Source organism: Lampetra planeri, chromosome 82, assembly GCF_965212315.1.
Source record: "Lampetra planeri chromosome 82, kcLamPlan1.2.h2, whole genome shotgun sequence".
Taxonomy (NCBI): domain Eukaryota; kingdom Metazoa; phylum Chordata; class Hyperoartia; order Petromyzontiformes; family Petromyzontidae; genus Lampetra; species Lampetra planeri.
In genome coordinates, this window is record NC_136186.1 from 3,168,098 (window position 1) to 3,179,186 (window position 11,089).

An 11,089-nucleotide genomic window follows, 5' to 3' on the forward strand; every position below is an offset into this window, starting at 1 on the left:
TGAGTGAGTGGGTGGGTGAGTGGGTGAGTCAATGGGTGAGTGAGTGATTGAGTGGGTGAGTGAGTGGGTGGGTGAGTGAGTGAGTGAGTGGGTGGGTGAGTGAGTGGGTGAGTGAGTGGGTGAGTGGGTGGGTGGGTGGGTGAGTGGGTGGGTGAGTGAGTGGGTGGGTGGGTGGGTGAGTGGGTGGGTAGGTGAGTGGGTTAATGATTGATTGAGTGGGTGGGTGAGTGGGTGGGTGAGTGAGTGGGTGAGTGGGTGAGTGGGTGAGTGAGTGAGTGAGTGAGTGAGTGCGTGAGTGGGTGGGTGAGTGGGTGGGTGGGTGAGTGGGTGGGTGGGTGAGTGAGTGAGTGAATGAGTGCTTGAGTGGATGAGTGAGTGAGTGAGTGGGTGAGTGGGTTGGTGAGTGAGTGGGTGGGTAGGTGAGTGGGTTACTGATTGATTGAGTGAGTGAGTGGGTGGGTGGGTGAGTGGGTGAGTGGGTGGGTGAGTGAGTGGGTGAGTGGGTGGGTGGGTGGGTGAGTGGGTGAGTGAGTGGGTGAGTGGGTGAGTGATTGATTGAGTGGGTGAGTGAGTGGGTGGGTGAGTGGGTGAGTCAGTGTGTGAGTGGGTGGGTGGGTGGGTGAGTGAGTGGGTGGGTGGGTGGGTGAGTGAGTGAGTGAGTGAGTGAGTGGGTGAGTGGGTGAGTCAGTGTGTGAGTGAGTGAGTGGGTGGGTGAGTGGGTGGGTGAGTGGGTGAGTGAGTGGGTGAGTAAGTGGGTGGGTGAGTGGGTGAGTCAATGGGTGAGTGAGTGATCGAGTGGGTGAGTGGGTGGGTGAGTGAGTGAGTGAGTGGGTGAGTGAGTGGGTGAGTGGATGGGTGGGTGAATGGGTGGGTGAGTGAGTGCGTGGGTGGGTGGGTGAGTGGGTGGGTAGGTGAGTGGGTTAATGATTGATTGAATGGGTGAGTGAGTGAGTGGGTGGGTGGGTGGGTGAGTGGGTGGGTGAGTGGGTGGGTGGGTGAGTGGGTGGGTGAGTGGGTGGGTGGGTGAGTGGGTGGGTGAGTGGGTGGGTGGGTGAGTGGGTGGGTGGGTGGGTGAGTGGGTGGGTGAGTGGGTGAGTGGGTGAGTGAGTGCTTGAGTGCTTGAGTGGATGAGTGAGTGAGTGAGTGGGTGAGTGGGTGGGTGAGTGGGTTGGTGAGTGAGTGAGTGGGTGGGTGAGTGGGTGGGTGGGTGAGTGGGTGAGTCAGTGTGTGATTGAGTGAGTGGGTGGGTGAGTGGGTGAGTGGGTGGGTGAGTGAGTGGGTGAGTGAGTGAGTGAGTGAGTGAATGAGTGCTTGAGTGGATGAGTGAGTGAGTGAGTGGGTGAGTGGGTGGGTGAGTGGGTTGGTGACTGGGTCAGTGGGTGAGTGAGTGGGTGGGTGAGTGGGTTGGTGAGTGGGTGAGTGAGTGGGTGAGTGGGTGGGTGAGTGGGTGGGTGAGTGGGTGGGTGGGTGTTTGAGTGAGTGGGTGAATGAGTGGGTGAGTGGGTGGGTGGGTGAGTGAGTGGGTGGGTGGGTGAGTGGGTGAGTGGGTGGGTGGGTGGGTGGGTGAGAGAGTGAGTGGGTGAGTGCGTGGGTGGGTGAGTGGGTGGGTGAGTGGGTGAGTGATTGATTGAGTGGGTGAGTGAGTGAGTGGGTGAGTGAGTGGGTGAGTGAATGAGTGAGTGGGTGGGTGGGTGAGTGGGTGGGTGAGTGAGTGAGTGGGTGGGTGAGTGGGTGGGTGAGTGGGTGAGTGGGTGGGTGAGTGAGTGAGTGAGTGGGTGAGTGGGTGGGTGGGTGGGTGAGTGAGTGGGTGGGTGGGTGAGTGGGTGGGTGGGTGAGTGATTGATTGAGTGGGTGAGTGAGTGGGTGGGTGAGTGGGTGAGTCAGTGTGTGATTGAGTGAGTGGGTGGGTGAGTGGGTGAATCAGTGGGTGAGTGAGTGATTGAGTGGGTGAGTGAGTGGGTGGGTGAGTGAGTGAGTGAGTGAGTGAGTGGGTGGGTGGGTGAGTGAGTGGGTGGGTGAGTGGGTGAGTGAGTGGGTGAGTGAGTGGATGGGTGAGTGAGTGGGTGGGTGAGTGGGGTGGGTGGGTGAGAGGGTGGGTGAGGACGTGGGTGGGTGAGTGGGTGGGTGGGTGGGTGGGTGAGTGGGTTGGTGAGTGGGTGAGTGGGTGAGTGAGTGGGTGGGTGAGTGGGTGAGTGGGTGGGTGGGTGAATGAGTGGGTGAGTGAGTGAGTGGGTGAGTGAGTGAGTGGGTGAGTGACTGGGTGAGTGGGTTGGTGAGTGGGTGAGTGGGTGAGTGGGTTGGTGGGTGGGTGAGTGGGTGGGTGAGTGGGTGGGTGAGTGGGTGAGTGGGTGGGTGAGTGAGTGGGTGAGTGAGTGAGTGGGTGAGTGAGTGAGTGGGTGAGTGGGTGGGTGGGTGGGTGTGTGAGTGAGTGGGTGGGTGAATGGGTGAGTGGGTGAGTGATTGATTGAGTGGGTGAGTGAGTGGGTGGGTGAGTGGGTGAGTCAGTGTGTGAGTGGGTGGGTGAGTGGGTGAGTGAGTAGGTGGGTGAGTGGGTGAGTCAGTGGGTGAGTGAGTGATTGAGTGGGTGAGTGGGTGGGTGAGTGAGTGAGTGAGTGAGTGAGTGGGTGGGTGGGCGAGTGAGTGAGTGAGTGAGTGGGTGAGTGAGTGAGTGGGTGGGTGAGTGGGTGAGTGAGTGGATGGGTGAGTGAGTGCGTGGGTGAGTGAGTGGGTGGGTGAGTGGGTGGGTGAGGACGTGGGTGGGTGAGTGGTTGGGTGAGTGGGTGGGTGAGTGGTTGGGTGAGTGGGTGGGTGGGTGAGTGGGTGGGTGAGTGAGTGGGTGGGTGAGTGAGTGGGTGAGTGGGTGAGTGGGTGGGTGAGTGGGTGGGTGAGTGGTTGAGTGGGTGAGTGGGTGAATGAGTGAGTGGGTGGGTGAGTGGGTGAGTGAGTGGGTGAGTGGGTGAGTGAGTGGGTGAGTGAGTGGGTGAGTGGGTGGGTGGGTGGGTGGGTGGGTGAGTGGGTGGGTGAGTGAGTGAGTGAGTGAGTGAGTGGGTGAGTGAGTGAGTGGGTGGGTGGGTGGGTGGGTGGGTGAGTTGGTGGGTAGGTGAGTGGGTTAATGATTGATTGAGTGGGTAAGTGAGTGAGTGGGTGAGTGGGTGAGTGAGTGGGTGAGTGAGTGAGTGAGTGAGTTCGTGAGTGGGTTGGTGAGTGAGTGGGTGAGTGAGTGAGTGAGTGAATGAGTGCTTGAGTGGGTGGGTGAGTGGGTGAGTGAGTGGGTGAGTGAGTGGGTGGGTGAGTGGGTGAGTCAATGGGTGAGTGAGTGATTGAGTGGGTGAGTGAGTGGGTGGGTGAGTGAGTGAGTGAGTGGGTGGGTGGGTGAGTGAGTGAGTGAGTGGGTGAGTGAGTGAGTGGGTGAGTGGGTGGGTGGGTGGGTGAGTGGGTGGGTGAGTGGGTGGGTAGGTGAGTGGGTTAATGATTGATTGAGTGGGTGGGTGAGTGGGTGGGTGAGTGAGTGGGTGAGTGGGTGAGTGAGTGGGTGAGTGAGTGGGTGGGTGAGTGGGTGGGTGAGTGGGTGAGTCAATGGGTGAGTGAGTGATTGAGTGGGTGAGTGAGTGGGTGGGTGAGTGAGTGAGTGAGTGGGTGGGTGGGTGGGTGAGTGAGTGAGTGAGTGGGTGAGTGAGTGGGTGGGTGGGTGGGTGGGTGGGTGGGTGAGTGGGTGGGTGAGTGAGTGGGTGGGTGGGTGGGTGAGTGGGTGGGTAGGTGAGTGGGTGAGTGAGTGAGTGAGTGAATGAGTGCTTGAGTGGGTGGGTGAGTGGGTGAGTGAGTGGGTGAGTGAGTGGGTGGGTGGGTGAGTGGGTGAGTCAATGGGTGAGTGAGTGATTGAGTGAGTGATTGAGTGGGTGAGTGAGTGGGTGGGTGAGTGGGTGGGTGGGTGGGTGAGTGAGTGAGTGAGTGAGTGGGTGAGTGAGTGGGTGAGTGGGTGGGTGGGTGGGTGAGTGGGTGGGTGAGTGAGTGGGTGGGTGGGTGAGTGGGTGGGTGGGTAGGTGAGTGGGTTAATGATTGATTGAGTGGGTGGGTGAGTGGGTGGGTGAGTGAGTGGGTGAGTAGGTGAGTGGGTGAGTGAGTGAGTGAGTGAGTGCGTGAGTGGGTGGGTGAGTGGGTGGGTGGGTGAGTGGGTGGGTGGGTGAGTGAGTGAGTGCTTGAGTGGATGAGTGAGTGAGTGAGTGGGTGAGTGGGTTGGTGAGTGAGTGGGTGGGTAGGTGAGTGGGTTACTGATTGATTGAGTGAGTGAGTGGGTGGGTGGGTGGGTGAGTGGGTGAGTGGGTGGGTGAGTGAGTGGGTAAGTGGGTGGGTGGGTGGGTGAATGGGTGGGTGAGTGGGTGAGTGGGTGAGTGATTGATTGAGTGGGTGAGTGAGTGGATGGGTGAGTGGGTGAGTCAGTGTGTGAGTGGGTGGGTGAGTGGGTGGGTGAGTGGGTGGGTGGGTGGGTGGGTGGGTGGGTGAGTGAGTGGGTGGGTGGGTGGGTGGGTGGGTGGGTGGGTGAGTGAGTGAGTGAGTGAGTGAGTGGGTGAGTGGGTGAGTGGGTGGGTGAGTTGGTGAGTGAGTGGGTGAGTGAGTGGGTGAGTGAGTGGGTGGGTGAGTGGGTGAGTCAATGGGTGAGTGAGTGATTGAGTGGGTGAGTGGGTGGGTGAGTGAGTGAGTGAGTGAGTGGGTGAGTGAGTGGGTGAGTGGGTGGGTGGGTGAGTGGGTGGGTGAGTGAGTGCGTGGGTGGGTGGGTGAGTGGGTGGGTAGGTGAGTGGGTTAATGATTGATTGAATGGGTGAGTGAGTGGGTGAGTGAGTGAGTGAGTGAGTGGGTGGGTGGGTGGGTGAGTGGGTGAGTGGGTGGGTGGGTGGGTGGGTGGGTGAGTGGGTGAGTGGGTGAGTGGGTGAGTGGGTGAGTGGGTGAGTGAGTGCTTGAGTGGATGAGTGCTTGAGTGGATGAGTGAGTGGGTGAGTGGGTTGGTGAGTGAGTGAGTGGGTGGGTGAGTGGGTGGGTGGGTGGGTGGGTGAGTGGGTGGGTAGGTGAGTGGGTTAATGATTGATTGAGTGGGTGGGTGAGTGAGTGGGTGAGTGAGTGAGTGGGTGAGTGGGTGGGTGGGTGGGTGAGTGAGTGGGTGGGTGGGTGAGTGGGTGGGTGGGTGAGTGGGTGGGTGAGTGGGTGAGTGGGTGAGTGATTGATTGAGTGGGTGAGTGAGTGGGTGGGTGAGTGGGTGAGTCAGTGTGTGATTGAGTGAGTGGGTGGGTGAGTGGGTGAGTGATTTGTGGGTGAGTGGGTGAATCGGTGGGTGAGTGAGTGAGTGGGTGGGTGAGTGAGTGAGTGGGTGAGTGGGTGGGTGAGTGGGTGAGTGAGTGGGTGGGTGGGTGAGAGGGTGGGTGAGGACGTGGGTGAGTGAGTGGGTGGGTGAGTGGTTGGGTGAGTGGGTGAGTGGGTGGGTGGGTGGGTGAGTGGGTGGGTGAGTGAGTGGGTGGGTGAGTGAGTGGGTGGGTGAGTGAGTGGGTGAGTGGGTGAATGAGTGGGTGAGTGGGTGGGTGGGTGAGTGGTTGAGTGGGTGAGTGGGTGAGTGGGTGAGTGATTTGTGGGTGAGTGGGTGAATCAGTGGGTGAGTGAGTGATTGAGTGGGTGAGTGAGTGAGTGAGTGGGTGGGTGGGTGAGTGAGTGGGTGGGTGGGTGAGTGGGTGAGCGGGTGGGTGGGTGAGTGGGTGGGTGGGTGAGAGAGTGAGTGGGTGAGTGCGTGGGTGGGTGAGTGGGTGGGTGAGTGGGTGAGTGATTGATTGAGTGGGTGAGTGAGTGAGTGGGTGAGTGAGTGAGTGGGTGAGTGAGTGGGTGAGTGAATGAGTGAGTGGGTGGGTGAGTGGGTTGGTGAGTGGGTGAGTGGGTGAGTGAGTGAGTGGGGTGGGTGAGTGGGTGGGTGAGTGGGTGAGTGGGTGGGTGAGTGAGTGAGTGAGTGGGTGAGTGGGTGGGTGGGTGGGTGGGTGAGTGAGTGGGTGGGTGGGTGAGTGGGTGGGTGGGTGAGTGATTGATTGAGTGGGTGAGTGAGTGGGTGGGTGAGTGGGTGAGTCAGTGTGTGATTGAGTGAGTGGGTGGGTGAGTGGGTGAATCAGTGGGTGAGTGAGTGATTGAGTGGGTGAGTGAGTGGGTGGGTGAGTGAGTGAGTGAGTGAGTGAGTGGGTGGGTGGGTGGGTGAGTGAGTGGGTGGGTGAGTGGGTGAGTGAGTGGGTGAGTGAGTGGATGGGTGAGTGAGTGGGTGGGTGAGTGGGTGGGTGGGTGAGAGGGTGGGTGAGGACGTGGGTGGGTGAGTGGTTGGGTGAGTGGGTGGGTGGGTGGGTGAGTGGGTTGGTGAGTGGGTGAGTGGGTGAGTGAGTGGGTGGGTGAGTGGGTGAGTGGGTGGGTGGGTGGGTGGGTGGGTGGGTGAGTGAGTGATTGAGTGAGTGAATGAGTGGGTGAGTGAGTGAGTGGGTGAGTGAGTGAGTGGGTGAGTGACTGGGTGAGTGGGTTGGTGAGTGGGTGAGTGGGTGAGTGGGTTGGTGGGTGGGTGAGTGGGTGGGTGAGTGGGTGGGTGAGTGGGTGAGTGGGTGGGTGAGTGAGTGGGTGAGTGAGTGAGTGAGTGGGTGAGTGAGTGAGTGGGTGAGTGGGTGGGTGGGTGGGTGTGTGAGTGAGTGGGTGGGTGAATGGGTGAGTGGGTGAGTGATTGATTGAGTGGGTGAGTGAGTGGGTGGGTGAGTGGGTGAGTCAGTGTGTGAGTGGGTGGGTGAGTGGGTGAGTGAGTAGGTGGGTGAGTGGGTGAGTCAGTGGGTGAGTGAGTGATTGAGTGGGTGAGTGGGTGGGTGAGTGAGTGAGTGAGTGAGTGAGTGGGTGGGTGGGTGGGCGAGTGAGTGAGTGGGTGAGTGGGTGAGTGGGTGAGTGGGTGAGTGAGTGAGTGGGTGGGTGAGTGGGGTGAGTGAGTGGATGGGTGAGTGAGTGCGTGGGTGAGTGAGTGGGTGGGTGAGTGGGTGGGTGAGGACGTGGGTGGGTGAGTGGGTGGGTGAGTGGGTGGGTGAGTGGTTGGGTGAGTGGGTGGGTAAGTGGTTGGGTGAGTGGGTGGGTGGGTGAGTGGGTGGGTGAGTGAGTGGGTGAGTGGGTGAGTGGGTGGGTGAGTGGGTGGGTGAGTGGGTGAGTGGGTGAATGAGTGAGTGGGTGGGTGAGTGGGTGAGTGAGTGGGTGAGTGAGTGGGTGAGTGAGTGAGTGGGTGAGTGAGTGGGTGAGTGGGTGGGTGGGTGGGTGAGTGGGTGGGTGAGTGGGTGGGTGAGTGAGTGAGTGAGTGGGTGGGTGGGTGGGTGAGTTGGTGGGTAGGTGAGTGGGTTAATGATTGATTGAGTGGGTGAGTGAGTGAGTGGGTGAGTGGGTGAGTGAGTGGGTGAGTGAGTGAGTGAGTTCGTGAGTGGGTTGGTGAGTGAGTGGGTGAGTGAGTGAGTGAGTGAATGAGTGCTTGAGTGGGTGGGTGAGTGGGTGAGTGAGTGGGTGAGTGAGTGGGTGGGTGAGTGGGTGAGTCAATGGGTGAGTGAGTGATTGAGTGGGTGAGTGAGTGGGTGGGTGGGTGAGTGAGTGAGTGAGTGAGTGAGTGAGTGAGTGGGTGGGTGAGTGAGTGGGTGAGTGGGTGGGTGGGTGGGTGAGTGGGTGGGTGAGTGGGTGGGTAGGTGAGTGGGTTAATGATTGATTGAGTGGGTGGGTGAGTGGGTGGGTGAGTGAGTGGGTGAGTGGGTGGGTGGGTGAGTGGGTGAGTGAGTGGGTGAGTGAGTGGGTGGGTGAGTGGGTGAGTCAATGGGTGAGTGAGTGATTGAGTGGGTGAGTGAGTGGGTGGGTGAGTGAGTGAGTGAGTGAGTGAGTGGGTGGGTGGGTGGTTGAGTGAGTGAGTGAGTGGGTGAGTGAGTGGGTGGGTGGGTGGGTGAGTGAGTGGGGTGGGTGAGTGAGTGGGTGGGTGGGTGGGTGAGTGGGTGGGTAGGTGAGTGGGTTAATGATTGATTGAGTGGGGTGGGTGAGTGGGTGGGGTGAGTGAGTGAGTGGGTGAGTGAGTGAGTGAGTTCGTGAGTGGGTTGGTGAGTGAGTGGGTGAGTGAGTGAGTGAGTGAATGAGTGCTTGAGTGGGTGGGTGAGTGGGTGAGTGGGTGAGTGAGTGGGTGGGTGGGTGAGTGGGTGAGTCAATGGGTGAGTGAGTGATTGAGTGAGTGATTGAGTGGGTGAGTGAGTGGGTGGGTGAGTGGGTGGGTGGGTGAGGTGAGTGAGTGAGTGAGTGAGTGGGTGAGTGAGTGGGTGAGTGGGTGGGTGGGTGGGTGGGTGAGTGGGTGGGTGGGTGAGTGAGTGGGTGGGTGGGTGAGTGGGTGGGTAGGTGAGTGGGTTAATGATTGATTGAGTGGGTGGGTGAGTGGGTGGGTGAGTGAGTGGGTGAGTAGGTGAGTGGGTGAGTGATGTGAGTGAGTGAGTGAGTGAGTGAGTGAGTGAGTGCGTGAGTGGGTGGGTGAGTGGGTGGGTGGGTGAGTGGGTGGGTGGGTGAGTGAGTGAGTGAATGAGTGCTTGAGTGGATGAGTGAGTGAGTGAGTGGGTGAGTGGGTTGGTGAGTGAGTGGGTGGGTAGGTGAGTGGGTTACTGATTGATTGAGTGAGTGAGTGGGTGGGTGGGTGAGTGGGGTGAGTGGGTGGGTGAGTGAGTGGGTGGGTGAGTGGGTGGGTGAGTGGGTGAGTGGGTGAGTGATTGATTGAGTGGGTGAGTGAGTGGATGGGTGAGTGGGGTGAGTCAGTGTGTGAGTGGGTGGGTGAGTGGGTGGGTGAGTGGGTGGGTGGGTGGGTGGGGTGAGTGAGTGGGTGGGTGGGGTGGGTGGGTGAGTGAGTGAGTGGGTGAGTGGGTGAGTGGGTGAGTCAGTGTGTGAGTGAGTGTGTGAGTGAGTGAGTGGGTGGGTGAGTGGGTGGGTGAGTTGGTGAGTGAGTGGGTGAGTGAGTGGGTGAGTGAGTGGGTGGGGTGAGTGGGTGAGTCAATGGGTGAGTGGGTGGGTGAGGTGGGTGGGTGAGTGGGTGGGGTGGGTGGGTGGGTGGGTGAGTGAGTGGGTGGGTGGGTGGGTGGGTGAGTGATTGATTGAGTGGGTGAGTGAGTGGATGGGTGAGTGGGTGAGTCAGTGTGTGAGTGGGTGGGTGAGTGGGTGGGTGAGTGGGTGGGTGGGTGGGTGGGGTGAGTGAGTGGGTGGGTGGGTGGGTGGGTGAGTGAGTGAGTGGGTGAGTGGGTGAGTGGGTGAGTCAGTGTGTGAGTGAGTGAGTGGGTGGGTGAGTGGGTGGGTGAGTTGGTGAGTGAGTGGGTGAGTGAGTGGGTGAGTGAGTGGGTGGGTGAGTGGTGAGTCAATGGGTGAGTGAGTGATTGAGTGGGTGAGTGGGTGGGTGAGTGAGTGAGTGAGTGGGTGAGTGAGTGGGTGAGTGGGTGGGTGGGTGAGTGGGTGGGTGAGTGAGTGCGTGGGTGGGTGGGTGAGTGGGTGGGTAGGTGAGTGGGTTAATGATTGATTGAATGGGTGAGTGAGTGAGTGGGTGAGTGAGTGGGTGGGTGGGTGGGTGGGTGGGTGAGTGGGTGGGTGGGTGAGTGGGTGGGTGGGTGGGTGAGTGGGTGGGTGGGTGGGTGGGTGAGTGGGTGGGTGAGTGGGTGAGTGAGTGCTTGAGTGGATGAGTGCTTGAGTGGATGAGTGAGTGAGTGAGTGGGTGAGTGGGTGAGTGGGTTGGTGAGTGAGTGAGTGGGTGGGTGAGTGGGTGGGTGGGTGGGTGGGTGAGTGGGTGGGTAGGTGAGTGGGTTAATGATTGATTGAGTGGGTGGGTGGGTGAGTGAGTGGGTGAGTGAGTGAGTGAGTGGGTGAGTGGGTGGGTGGGTGGGTGAGTGAGTGGGTGGGTGGGTGAGTGGGTGGGTGAGTGGGTGAGTGGGTGAGTGATTGATTGAGTGGGTGAGTGAGTGGGTGGGTGAGTGGGTGAGTCAGTGTGTGATTGAGTGAGTGGGTGGGTGAGTGGGTGAGTGATTTGTGGGTGAGTGGGTGAGTGAGTGAGTGGGTGGGTGAGTGAGTGAGTGGGTGAGTGGGTGGGTGAGTGGGTGAGTGAGTGGGTGGGTGGGTGAGAGGGTGGGTGAGGACGTGGTTGAGTGAGTGGGTGGGTGAGTGGTTGGGTGAGTGGGTAAGTGGGTGGGTGGGTGAGTGGGTGGGTGGGTGGTGGGTGGGTGAGTGGGTGGGTGAGTGAGTGGGTGAGTGGGTGGGTGAGTGAGTGGGTGAGTGGGTGGGTGAGTGGGTGTGAATGAGTGGGTGAGTGGGTGAATGAGTGGGTGAGTGGGTGAGTGGGTGGGTGGGTGAGTGGTTGAGTGGGTGAGTGGGTGAGTGGGTGAGTGATTTGTGGGTGAGTGGGTGAATCAGTGGGTGAGTGAGTGATTGAGTGGGTGAGTGAGTGAGTGGGTGGGTGGGGTGAGTGAGTGAGTGGGTGAGTGGGTGAGTGAGTGGGTGGGTGGGTGGGTGGGTGAGTGGGTGGGTAGGTGTGTGAGTGAGTGAGTGAGTGAGTGAGTGAGTGAGTGGGTGGGTGGGTGAGTGAGTGAGTGAGTGGGTGAGTGAGGTGAGTGAGTGAGTGCGTGAGTGGATGAGTGAGTGGGTGAGTGGGTGAGTGAGTGGGTGAGTGGGTGGGTGAGTGGGTTGGTGAGTGGGTGAGTGGGTGGGTGGGTGAGTGGGTGGGTGGGTGAGTGATTTATTGAGTGAGTGAGTGAGTGAGTGGGTGAGTGGGTGAATGAGTGGGTGAGTGGGTGAGTGGGTGGGTGGGTGAGTGGTTGAGTGGGTGAGTGGGTGAGTGGGTGAGTGATTTGTGGGTGAGTGGGTGAATCAGTGGGTGAGTGAGTGATTGAGTGGGTGAGTGAGTGAGTGAGTGGGTGGGTGGGTGAGTGAGTGGGTGAGTGAGTGGGTGGGTGGGTGGGTGGTTGAGTGGGTGGGTAGGTGTGTGAGTGAGTGAGTGAGTGGGTGGGTGGGTGATGTGAGTGAGTGAGTGAGTGGGTGAGTGAGTGAGTGAGTGCGTGAGTGG